Consider the following 14,159-nt stretch of genomic DNA (forward strand, 5'->3'; position numbering starts at 1 on the left):
ATGATATTTTCTTATTTTCCTTTTAGCATTGTAAAATCAGTAGTGATTTTACACCTCTCCTATTCTTGACAATGGTAATGTTTGTCTTATCACTTTTTTCCTAATTTGTCTAGATATTTTTTTCATTTTATTGATCTCAAAAATATATTTTTCTTTATTTTCTATTTCATTGGTTTCCACTCTGATTTTTATTATTTCCATTATTCTGCTTACTTTGGCTCCATTTGCTTCTTTATTCCTCTAGTTTATTAAGATAGACATTGAGGTCATTGATATAAGATCTTTCTACACTTCTAGTACACAGTTCTAGTACTATATATTTTTGTTTTATTGACAACCTATAAATTTTCATATCCTGTGTTTTCCTTTCCATTCAGTTCCAAAAAAATACTTTCTGTATTCCATTTGATTTATTCTTTATCCATTTGGTCATTTAGAAATGTTGTTTAGTTTACAAATATTTTGAATATTCTAGAGAAATTTCTGTTATTGATTTCTATTTTTATTCCATTTTACTCACAGAACATACTTTGTGTGACTTGGATAATTTGAATTTACTGATACTTGTTCTAACAATCAGAATATGATCTATTTTTGTAAAATTTCCTTATTCACTTGAAAAGAATGTGTATACTATTGGTTTTAAGTGGTATATTCTAAATGTGTCAATTATGCCAGCTGGTTGGTGATATATTTTCTATCTCCTTGTTCTCGGTTATTGTCAGAGTATATTGAAATCTCTGCTTTTAATTGTGAATTTTTAAATTTCTCCTTGCATTTTTTTTTTACCAGTTTTTCTGCATATATCTTGAAGTTTGTTTGAATTTTTCTCTCCTCCTGTAGATTCTATCCTCCTGTACAATGCTTTAACATTGTAAACTGACCTTATTTATCCCAGATACCACTCTTTTCTCTGAAAAAGAGAGTAGTAAATGATATTAACAGAGTCACTCTGGCTTTCTTTTTGATTAGAATTGGCCTGCTATTTCTTTTTCTGTTTTTTGCTCACCTATTTGTATCTTCATGTTTAAAGTACATTTCCTGTTGGCAGCATACATAAGCCTTGCCTTTTAACTGGGGGAGTTTAGGCATTTTACATTTAGTGTGATTATTGATATAATTAGGTTTAGATCTGTTATCTCAGTTGGTGAAGAATCCACCTGCAATGCAAGAGACCTGGGTTTGATTCCTGGGTTGGGAAGATGCCCTGGAGAAGGAAATGGCAACCCACTCCAGTATTCTTACCTGGGAAACCCCATGGATAGAGGATTCTGGAAAGCTACAGTCCACAAGGTCACAAGAGTCAGACACGACTTACTGACTAAACCAACACCACCAGATCTGTTATCTTACTATTTGTTTTTTACTTCCCTATCTATTTCTTCTTTTCTTTTTTTCAGGAAGCTGATAATGGTATAAAATAAAACACCAGTATAGATATATTTGTGTAGAATTAGTCAATATTTAAATTGCTTTGTATTTTCTAAGTCATAGCTCTTCCTGGAGAAGAATATATAGTAAAGAAGTAGGAAAGTGTACCTGGAATTGTAGAATGTCTTTTTTATTTGTTTCTACTAGACCATGTGCTTCATAAAAACCAAAGACTTTGTTGTCTTTTTATCTACCTACCATAGCTAATATTAGGTAAAAAATAAATATTTGTTTACTGACAGATTAAAAAAAGATTCTTGGAATTGAGATCACCTGAGCCAGGTACAGTAAAATGAGAGGGAAGCCAGCCAACAGGTGCACATTTCTTAGGTATTTAGTGTTCAGTTCAGTTCAGTTCAATCACTCAGTCATGTCCAACTCTTTGGAACCCCATGGACTGCAGCACTCCAGGCCTCCCTGTCCATCACCAACTCCTGGAGCTTACTCAAACTCATGTCCATTGAGTCAGTGATGCCATCCAACCATCTCATCCTCTGTCGTCCCCTTCTCCTCCTGCCTTCAATATTTCCCAGCATCAGGGTCTTTTCCAATGATTCAGTTCTTCACATCAGGTGGCCAAAGTATTGGAGTTTCAGCTTTACCATCAGTCCTTCCAATGAATATTCAGGACAGATTTCCTTTAGGATGGACTGGTTGGATCTCCTTGCTGTCCAAGGGACTCCCAAGAGTCTTCTCCAGCACTACGGTTCAAAAGCATCAGTTCTTCAGTGCTGAGGTTTCTTTCTAGTCCAACTCTCATATCCATACATGACTACTAGAAAAACCATAGCTTTGACTAGACAGATCTTTCTTGGCAAAGTAATGTCTCTGTTTTTTAATATGCTGTCTAGGTTGGTCATAACTTTTCTTCCAAGGAGCAAGCGTCTTTTAATTTCATGGCTGCAGTCACCATCTGCAGTGATTTTGGAGCCCCCAAAAATAATGTCTGTCACTGTTTCCATTTAGTGTTAGAAAATCTAATTAAAAGCATGAGATAATGCAAGAACCTAGGGCTGGGAAAAAATTTGCAGTCAGACTTGGTACAAACCTGTGAAAAGAGCAAGAGATATCAGAAATCACATATGAGAGTGCCTACACAGCTGCTTGAGTGCTCTTCTAGTTTACAAACTCTTCTGATGACCCATGGCCCCACTACCAACACAGTGCATCTATTGCTCTGAAATACATTCATTTCTCCATGAATTTAGTGGTAATTTATTGAGTGTTTTTTTTGTTGTTTCAAGATTAATGAAGGCTTGTCACAGCTTAATAAGGAGATAGATATTTCCATATATAGGTAAATTATTATAAAGCATAATGAAGAGTATAGTAATGGGTGTGTATGTGCATACATCTGGGATAGAACTGTGGAAGACAGGGAGGAAGACTACCTTTTCCAGGGTGGAAGATCTTCATAGAGAAAGTCTTAATGCGTGGGAGTTTCTAAAGTGAACAAGGTGAACAAGGCAGTGAATGGTACTATAGTAAGATGAAGGAAAATGTGAAAAAGCCTAAGGAGATGAAGTAGCATGGCCTATTCAAGTTAAAACAAAGAGATTAAGAGAAGAATTTTAAGTCTGCTACTTATTAACTGTGGATACTTGAACAAGTTACTTAATATCTCAGAGCCCCACTTCTTCCAACTGTAGAATGGGAATAATAATACCTGCCCTGTGGTGTTATTATAAACATTAAATGAGATGAGCTATTTAATAGTTTATCTCTCATGTAATTGATGCTCAATAAATAGTCACTGTTATTGCTATAGGTATTTCTAATACTACCATTTCTCTTAGTATTCCTGGAGCATAAGGCATAAAAGGGGAGCGAGATTAAACTGGAAGAGTAGGCAGAATCCAATCCAAGAAGAGCCTCGTTCTACTGAGATGGATGAAACTGGAGCCCATTATACAGAGTGAAGTAAGCCAGAAAGAAAAACAACAATACAGTATACTAATGCATATATATGGAATTTGAAAGATGCTAACGATAACCCTATGTGCGAGACAGAATAAGAGACACAGATGCATGGAACAATTTTATGGACTCTGAGGGAGAAGGTGAGGGTGGGACGTTCTGGGAGAATAGCATTGAAACATGTATATTATCATATGTGAAACAGAACACCATTCCATGTTCGATGCATGTGACAAGGGCTCAGGGCCGGGGCAATGGGATGATCCAGAAGGATGGGATGGGGAGGGAGGTGGGTGGGGGGTCCAGGAAGGGGAACATATGTAAACCCATGGCTGATTCATGTCAATGTATGGCAAAAACTATTACAATATTGTAAAGTAATTAGCCCCCAACTAAAATAAATAAATTTATTAAAATAAATAAATAAATAAATTGATATTATCAACTCTGAAAAAAAAAAAAGAAAGAAAGAACTTTAGCTAGATATTGTGGCTTCTGGGGAATATGTTCTTAAAGAATTTTATCAGAGGATTAATATGTTTTGAAAATGTCTATTCAGAGCATTACTACTGACACCAATATATGGGAGTTGGGCTTCCCTGATGGCTCAGACAGTAAAGCGTCTGCCTGCAATAGCATCTGCCTGCAATGCGGGAGACCTGGGTTCGAGCCCTGGTTTGGGAAGATACCCTGGAGAAGGAAATGGCAACCCGCTCCAGTACTCTTGCCTGGAAAATTCCATGGATGGAGGAGCCTGGTAGGCTACAGTCCATGGGGTCTCAAAGAATCAGACACGACTTCACGACTTTACTTTCTTTTACTTTCATATGGGAGTTGATTGGGAGATAGTGAGGAAGGTTGGGAAATACATCAAATGTCAAAAGAGTTAGCTCTTAATGAAAAAAATTCGCCAAAGATAAAGTACAAAGTAGATAGTTAGAGATTGAGCATGTAGTAGGCCAAATACATATAAAAACCAGACAAGCACATATATAGCAAGATTAATAGATAGAATTTCAGTGTTGACTCTATTCAATAGATGATTCACAATTGTCCTAATACCTCTTTTCAATGGAGTTACATCAACCACTTATTCCTATCATATTTTCGGCCTCCTCCCATAGCCTCTCTCCCTCAATATAAAAAGATACACTACACTATGCTTTATTGAATGTTTGGCCACTTCTAATTGTAAAGTTACACTTAATCAGAAATGCTAGATTCACATTGAAGTAATTGACTGGCTAATTACTCTTCTGGGAATGTGGCCTTAGATTAATCATTATAAATAATGGGAAACCAGAGAAGCTTACTCTTGCATCCAAAACAAAGAAGAAACTATTATTTTTATGGTTTTAGCTTCCCTCACTTTGTAGATGCTGCAGCTGTGTCCTCACTGTATTTTATAGCCAGAAAAAAATCACCCCTCAGCAGTTCCTATAATTTCAAATTTATAACTATGTCCAGGGTAATTCACCCGTAAGCCAACTAGAAATAAAAATAGAGGAGATAAGCCCATCTGTTGGAGTGATTTTTTAACTGCAGAAAACATTTTCCTTTCTTTAAAAGCAAAGCTGTAAAATCTATATAAATTCCAATTCGTAAACCATGAAACTAATTTTTCCACTTTTCTAGTCACTTTGAGTAAATGATTTTGCATACGTAGGATGTCAAAAATCACCAAAATGGTCCAAGGGAGTGTGAGAGATTGATTTTAACTACATGAAAGTTTTCTAAGTGATGGCAAAAGATTCTTCAGGTAAATTAGGACCAAAAAGAATTCTGTATTACTTGGTACTGAAAGATCCGTATCTTTAGTGTTTTTTTTTCCCCTGCTGTACAAGGGAGCTTCAACATTTTATTTAATTATTTTTAGTTAACTATATGTTTCCTTAGTAATTGAAAAATTAAACTTCTTTTCTTAAATCTTTTATCTCTATTCATCAAATAAGTTCTCACTTAGAGATTCTGATAGGGCTATTTAAATTACTCTGGTAAAGCCATTATTTAAGGGGAGAAATACCTTATCTTGAATAATTCAGGCAAGAGTAATTGTTTTGCTTGAATGTTCTGGCTATGATTCTATCAAATTTCCTCTTACTCTGCTTGCGTAGAATGAACTTTAGCTGGCAAAAAAGGCTTTTTGTTTTATGGAGAGTGTAACCTTGGTTCTTTGTGTGATAAATCCAAGGGTAAGGCATTTGGCATTCACCACTTGTGCAGCAGAAACTACTTTGTTCCAAACCCACACACCTGTATTCTGTGAAAAGAGAGGTTTTCCCATAGAACATCACCTAATGGCAATGCTTTCACTTTTCACAAGCTGGTAAAAGCAAACACAATGAATCACAAGTGCTTTACAGATAATGCCCTACACCACCACATACTCCTCTTAATGAGATAAGCAGGAAGGCTAGGAACCTCTAGGCAGTCATGCTACAGTTATACCCACACCATTTGCAAAAGTAGAGTGGGAATCACCACTTTTTAATGCAACTGTCATCACCACTCTGAGGCATTCCTAGTGTCGTGGTATGTCCTACCAAGTGAAGGGATCTGAAAGAGAAAGAATCCTTAATGATATTTAAAGCTTATAGCTATTGAGGAGTCATGGAGAGTGATTATATTTTAATCAGATTGTCTGCTTCCCAGACCATTTGCTTACCAGGTTGCTTCCACCATATTTTACATTCTTTTGTTTCTTTGTTCTTTCACTTATTCACCCATTTAATAAATATTCTAGTGCTTCTGTAGATTGAAGGGCCCAGAATGTGTTAGTGGAATTCAAGAAAGACCTGAGGAGGTATGGTTTCTCTTTCCCGGGTTATCAGAAAGATAACTGGATTGAGAACAGTTGAGTTTGCATCATGGATTGAACTTTAGAAACTCCACTGAACACTTGATTTAAACATAAGTAGATATATAGTGAACTATGGTTCCTATAAAAACTTGATTACATGTGTGATTTGGATGTCAGTTGCAATCCTTCCTCCCTGGAAGTCAAGAAATTGGGAGGTAGAAGGATTGACTTTAAGACTGAAAATGTTGGTGAAAATTCTGCCAACTTTCTAGTCAGCCTCAATCCTTAGCAAATTGCAAATAAAGAGAAATGTGTCCTCAGCATCTCCCAAATGTTTGTTCTTTCCTCCTTTCAGGATAAATTCTTCCAGGTTCTTAAAGTCAGTTGAATAGCACAACAATTTTTTTCTCAGGTAAGAGTTGATATCAGTTGATATTATTTTTACTTTGGTGTGAATTTGGATCTCTCAGTACTGTTTGCATTTTAACAGGAGTTCAGAAATAAAAGATCATCTTTTGTTGAAGGAAAATCAACAATAAATGTCAGTAAGGAGACATTTTGGGATCAGAGTCCATTCCAAACAGCAGCAAGTGTCTTCTTTGCGATAGGCCTAAGACTGCCCCCCCTGCAGCACTCATCGATGGGTTGGTTGGTGTAATGGGTTTAAATTTCCTCCTCCTTGAAGTGAAGCCAACCCTTGGGATCACATGAGACTATTTTGTATCTTCTTTCAAGCAGTGTTTGACGAGAGCTATTCAATGAAAAACATTTCTGAGTTAGTACGAAATATATGATTTGTCATAGATCTAAAAATAGTGGCAGAGATGTGTTACCAGAATGACTTCAAGTAAGAAATGATTGATTGTAATTAGAAAACAAACCACATACCAAGCACTCAATCATGAGAAAGCTTATAGAAAAGGAAGCCTCTATTAATAGGACATAATTACACATGACACTCACACACCTGTTGTTCCATTTATAGAATCCTTTGTCCTCTAAAGAGTTTCTCTGGTGGCTCAGGGGTAAAGAATCTACCTGCCAATGCAGGAGGTGCAAGAGATGGGTTTGATCCCTAGGTCAGGAAGATCATCTGGAGTAGGAAATGGCAACCTGCTGCAGTATTCTTGTCTGGAAAATTCCATGGAGAGAGGAACCTCGTGGGCTATAGTCTGTGACATTTGCAAAGAGTCAGACATGACAAAGAGACTGAGCATGCGTGCATGTTGTCCTCTAAAGAATGACTGGAGTGATAGTATGTATTCAGAAAGAATAAAATGGGAAATTGTAGCATTCTAGTTGGTCGTGACTTACCAAATGCTTCTGCATGAATTTGGTTTCCTGTAATAGCAGTTCTAACCTTATTCAGTTGCACAAAAACACTCTCATGTGCTACTTCACATACTAAGAAACTTTGTGTTTGTCTGGTCATTTGTGTCTGACTCTTTGTGACCCTGTGGACTGTAGCCTGTCAGGCTCCTCTGAATTTTCCAGGCAAGTGTACTGAAGCAGTTGCCATTTCCAGATGCAGAGGATCTTCCCAACCTGGGGATGGAGCCTAAGTTTCTTGCATCTCTTGCATTGACAAATGGATTCTTTACCCCTGCACCACCTGGGAAGCCCAAAACATTATTCCTTATTTGTTTGTATCCTTGGTGGCATTCAGAGGGCTCAGAACTTAGATGGTCATCTAATGTCTCTTGAAGGCTGAATAAAAGTATGAATGTTGAAAAGAGTCAAACAAAATGTGTATGAGTAGTTAGAGAATTAACATGAGGAAAAAAGAAGAGGCAGGGGATTAACAAAATAAATAAAATTAATTCTACCTACCTTAAAATTTAATGTATCTACATAATTATCTAAAGTCCCTGAGGTGGGAAATCTCAAAGAGTTTTCAAATAAGTGTCTTAGGATGATTTCTGGGTGAGGATTGTTCACAAGTAACTAGATTTACAATAGTCAGATTATTCTTTCTTCTTTTCCTTATACATATAATTTATTTGCTCTGCTGCAGCAGCTGTGAACAGATACCCCACGTTCAAGGTAAGAGAAACCCAAGTAAGACGGTAGGTGCCGAGAGAGGGCAACAGAGGGCAGACAGACTGAAACCACAGGCATAGACAACTAGCCAATCTGATCACACGGGTGACAGCTTGTCAAACTCAATGAAACTAAGGCATACCATGTGGGGCCACCCAAGACTGATGGGTCATGGTGGAGAGATCTGACAGAATGTGGTCCACTGGAGAAGGGAATGGCAGACCACTTCAGTATTCTTGCCTTGAGAACCCCATGAACAGTATGAATAGGCAAAAAGATAGCACACTGAAAGAGGAACTCCCCAGGTCGGTAGCTACCCAATATGCTACTGGAGGTCAGTGGAGAAATAACTCCAGAAAGAATGAAGGGTGGAGCCAAAGCAAAAACAACACCCAGTTGTGGATGTGACTCGTGATAGAAGCAAGGTCTGAGGCTCTAAAGAGCAATATTGTATAGGAACTTGGAATGTTAGGTCCATGAATCAAGGCAAATTGGAAGTGGTCAAACAGGAGATGGCAAGAGTGAATGTCAACATTCTAGGAATCAGTGAACTAAGATGGACTGGAATGGGTGAATTTAACTCAGATGACCATTGTCTCTATTACTGTGGACAGGAATCCATTAGAAGAAATGGAGTAACCATCATAGTCAACAAAAGAGTCCGAAATGCAGTACTTGGATGCAGTCTCAAAAATGACAGAATGATCTGTTTGTTTCCAAGGCAAATCATTCAGTATCACGGTAATCCAAGTCTATGCCTCGACCAGTAACGCTGAAGAAGCTGAAGTTGAACGGTTCTATGAATACCTACAAGACCTTTTAGAACTAACACCCAAAAAAGATGTCCTTTTCATTATAGGGGACTGGAATGCAAAAGTAGGAAGTCGGGAAACACCTGGCGTAACAGGCAAATTTGGCCTTCGAGTACAGAATGAAGCAGGGCAAAGGCTAATAGAGTATTTGCCAAGAGAATGCACTGGACATAGCAAACACCCTCTTCCAACAATACATGAGAAGACTACACATGGACATCACCAGATGGTCAACACCAAAATCAGATTGATTATATTCTTTGTAGCCAAAGATGGAGAAGCTTTATACAGTCAGCAAAAAAATGACTGGGAGCTGACTGTGGCTCAGATCATGAACTCCTTATTGCCAAATTCAGGCTTAAATTGAAGAAAGTGGGGAAAACCACTAGACCATTCAGGTATGACCTAAATCAAATCCCTTATGATTATACAGTGGAAGTGAGAAATAGATTTAAGGGACTAGATCTGATAGAGTGCCCGATGAACTATGGACGGAGGTTTGTGACATTGTAGAGGAGGCAGGGATCAAGACCATCCTCAAGAAAAAGAAATGCAAAAAAGCAAAATGGCTGTCTGTGGAGGCCTTACAAATAGCTGTGAAAAGAAGAGAAGCCAAAAGCAAAGGAGAAAAGGAAAGATATACCCATTTGAATGCAGAGTTCCAAAGAATAGGAAGGAGAGATAAGAAAGCCTTCCTCAGCCATCAATGCAAAGAAATAGAAGAAAACAATAGAATGGGAAAGACTAGAGATATCTTCAAGAAAATTAGAGACACCAAGGGAACATTTCCTGCAAAGCTGGGCTCAATAAAGGACAGAAATGGTATCGACCTAACAGAAGCAGAAGATATTAAGAAGAGGTGGCAAGAATACACAGAACTGTGCAAAAAAGATCTTCATGACCCAGCTAATCATGATGGTGTGATCACTCACACTCACCTAGAGGCAGACATCCTGGAATGTGAAGTCAAGTGGGCCTTAGGAAGCATCACTATGAACAAAGCTAGTGGAGGTGATGAAATTACAGTTGAGATATTTCAAATCCTGAAAGATGATGCTGTGAAAGTGCTGCACTCAATATGTCAGCAAATTTGGAAAACTCAGCAGTGGCCACAGGACTGGAAAAGGTCAGTTTTCATTCCAATCCCTAAGAAAGGCAATGCCAAAGAATGCTCAAACTATGGCAAAATTGCACTCATCTCACACACTAGTAAAGTAATGCTCAAAATTCTCCAAGTCAGGCTTCAGCAATACATGAATCATGAACTTTCAGATGTTCAAGCTGGATTTCAAAAAGGCAGAGGAACCAGAGATCAAATTGCCAACATCCGCTGAATCATTGAAAAAGCAGGAGTGTTCCAGAAAAACATCTATTTCTGCTGTATTGACTATGCCAAAGCCTTTGACTGTGTGGATCACAATGAACTGTGGAAAATTCTGAAAGAGATGGGAATACCAGACCACCTGACCTGCCTCTTGAGAAACTGTATGCAGGTCAGGAAGCAACAGTTAGAACTAGACATGGAACAACACACTGGTTCCAAATAGGAAAAAGAGTACGTCAAGTTTGTATGTTGTCACCCTGCTTATTTAACTTATATGCTGAGTACATCATGAGAAATGCTGGGCTGGAGGAAGCACAAGCTGGTATCAGGATTGCTGGGAGAAATATCAATCACCTCAGATATGCAGATGACACCACCTTTAAGGCAGAAAGTGAAGAAGAACTATATATGGAATTTAGAAAGGTGGTAACGATAACCCCACATGCGAGACAGCAAAAGAGACACAGATCTATACAACAGTCTTTTGGACTCTGTGGGAGAGGGCGAGGGTGGGATGATTTAGGAGAATGGTATTGAAACATATATATTATCATATGTGAAAAGGATCGCCAGTACAGGTTCGATGCATGAGACAGGATGCTCGGGGCTGGTGCACTGGGATGACCAAGAGGGATGGGATGGGGAGAGAGGTGGGAGGGAGGTTCAGGATGGGGAACACATGTACACCTGTGGCAGATCCATGTCAGTGTATGGCAAAACCACTACAATATTGTAAAGTAACTAGCCTCCAATTAAAATAAATAAATTTATATTAAAAAAAAAAGTAAGTGAAAGAGGAGAGTGAAAAAGTTGGCTTAAAGCTCAGCATTCAGAAAACTAAGATCACGGTATCCAGTCCCATCACTTCATGGCAAATAGATGGGGAAACAGTGGAAACAGTGTCAGACTTTATTTTTGGGGGCTCCAAAATCACTTCAGATGGTGATTGCAGCCATGAAATTAAAAGATGCTTACTCCTTGGGAGGAAAGTTATGACCAACCTAGACAGCATATTAAAAAGCAGAGACATTACTTTGCCAACAAAGGTCCATCTAGTCAACGCTATGGTTTTTCCAGTGGTCATGTATGGATGTGAGAGTTGGACTAGAAAGAAAGCTGAGTGCTGACGAATTGATGCGTTTGAAGTGTGGTGTTGGAGAAGACTCTTGAGAGTCCCTTGGACTGCAAGGAGATCGAACCAGTCCATCCTAAAGGAGATCAGTCCTGGGTGTTCATTGGAAGGACTGATATTGAAGCTGAAACTCCAATACTTTGGCCACCTCATGCGAATAGTTGACTCATTTGAAAAGACCCTGATGCTGGGTAAGATTGAGAGCAGGAGAAGAAGGGGACAACAGAGGATAAGATGGTTGAATGGCATCACCGACTCAATGGAAATGAGTTTGGGTAGGCTCTAGGAGTTGGTGATGGACAGGGAGGTCTGGCGTGCTGCGGTTCATGGGTCGCAAAGAGTCGGACACGACTGAGCAACTGAACTGAACTGAACTGAATAATTTATTAACTTCTCTCAAACTAGTAACCAACCACCAAGGATGCATTTTACATTTTCAGTTTGCTTAGCATAATACAGACATTGTAAGACTTGTTCACAGACATAAAAATACAGTTTCTATTTTGAGATGCCCACACTACTTAGAAAAACAGGAGCAACACAAGTCAAAGTAGAAAAGAAGAGAAGGAAAAGAGGGTATGAAGGGCACTTTTTTTGGATAGCCCTACCTTCTCTTACCAATGGCTTTTCTAGAAACTCAGGTCTCTGGCAACACTGATCTAATTTGAAGTATCAGAAATCATTAGGACAGTAGAGTTGTTGGGTCAGAAGGCTTGCTGACTTTATTTGCCGCTTTGGCTATCCAATTTAAACTTTCCAGTGAAGTTTCATCTCCTTTATCATCATAGTATTTTGTACGCGTTGTAACTTCAGGTTCAAAATAAAAGACTGTCACAAAAGGGATGCAGCCACCCAAAGAGGAGTGTGAGGCTCCAGTTTTTTTCTTTACTATCAAAATCAAAGCCATTGAGACAGATAACCTATCAAGACAGTGTGACAAAGGGATGCAATAGTTAATTTGTAAGCTACTTTGCTTCTCATTGATTGGATTTCCTGTCGTCTTTAACATGGATCCTTTATATTCTCTCTCTCTCTTTCCCTCCCCCCCTTTAAAATGTATATTAATTCATAGCAAACCTTGATTTTCTGAATTTAAGTATTCTAAATGTAAATCATATACTGATCAAACCTCCTAATAATTTTCTAGCAAGTAACTTTTTATATCTCATTATACAAATTTGTATACCATTTTCATGAGGTTTTTATCTCAGTAGTAGAAATATCAAAATGCTAAGTGAATAATATATAACTGAAACACTATGCCAAATGCCCAAATCAATACAAAATAGGGCACTGACTATTGTAACAAATTGCTAGTGGTAACCCCCATATAGATTCCTTCCTTCTGTTGCTCAGTCTCCTTGGCCTTGTAAATCTCCAAGTATTAAATTAATGATTTGAGCCCTGGAAATTCAGGATCCTGTGATGCACATTTTGGAGAGGTCCTTGACAGTTTACAGAATTGTAAATTTCTGAGGGATTATTTATCACATCATCAGAGTCAACATTCTACACCAGCTGTTAGATTCAGCTTCTTCTACTTTAAGAAAATGGACCTGAAAGTGTTATCTTCTGAATATTCGGTTGGAAATTATTTCTGTATTAGAGACTCAACAGGTGTTTATTAACCACTAATTCTTCCTTCTCTCCCTTGTATCTTTATTTAGTGTGGTGGAGGAAGCCACAGAAGAACATCTAGGCTTTCTGTTGTTCATAACTTTGTCAACTGGTTGAAGTAAGACCTACATGGGAATAAGACATAATCAGGGAATAATTCATATAAAATTATGTGGCACTTACTGTGTTTGCACTTGAAATTCAAGGAAGAAAATGATGACAATTTGTGAAGTCAGTGCATGCTATGCAGAGAGCTTTGGATCTAAGGTGTATCTTGAAGGATTGGCAGAGTTTTGATAGGCAGGAGGAAGGAAAATAGTCACTATATGTAGAGAGATCGTTGGTGAGAGCGTAACTGGCAACGACCAGAAGGCATAGAGAACCAGGGTGAAGAATGCACTAACTGAAGGAAAACTGCCTATTGGAGGCTGTGGAAAATAATTTCAACTGGCAGGGTCGTGTCTAATTCTTTAGTGTTGAAGTGTAAGCTGAGGAACTCAGAGGCTGCAAAAAAGGAGACACCAGAGGTTACAAGTAGAGAGGTAGCAAGTTGTGTAAACAGAAGACCAGAGTGGCAGATGGAACAGTGGCTAGAAATCAACTAGAAAGCACTGTTAACAGGCAAGGTACTGTGTGTAATAAATAACCAATACACCATGCTGTGCACCAACTTTGTCCTTTTGTTTCACAATGATTTGTTTGTTACTTCACCACCCCCAATTATCTAAAACAGAACACTACAATTTCATATACCATCTGTGAGCTCCAAATGGTCATAATTAACAATCACAAATGTTCTAAAAAGGTGATATGCTAAAAATAGCCTTATCAGGCTTGTCAGCAGGCTGCTTCTGTGGCTACCGTGACATTCAGTGAAAGAACGACTACGTTTTGCTATACCTTTACATGGTTGTATTTATTACACAGATTATAAAACTATGAAAACATGCTTTTCTAATTAAACATCTCATGGCTTAATATTTTGACTAACAGTCAATTAGGGGCAAAAACATCAAGACCACATCAAAAGTAAGTTTCCTTCAAATGAGATCTGGCTACCGTAATATCTAGAACATAGTAAATATG

The sequence above is a fragment of the Giraffa tippelskirchi genome, chromosome 12 (assembly GCF_054371585.1).
Source record: "Giraffa tippelskirchi isolate mGirTip1 chromosome 12, T2T-mGirTip1v1.2.pri, whole genome shotgun sequence".
NCBI classification, from domain to species: domain Eukaryota; kingdom Metazoa; phylum Chordata; class Mammalia; order Artiodactyla; family Giraffidae; genus Giraffa; species Giraffa tippelskirchi.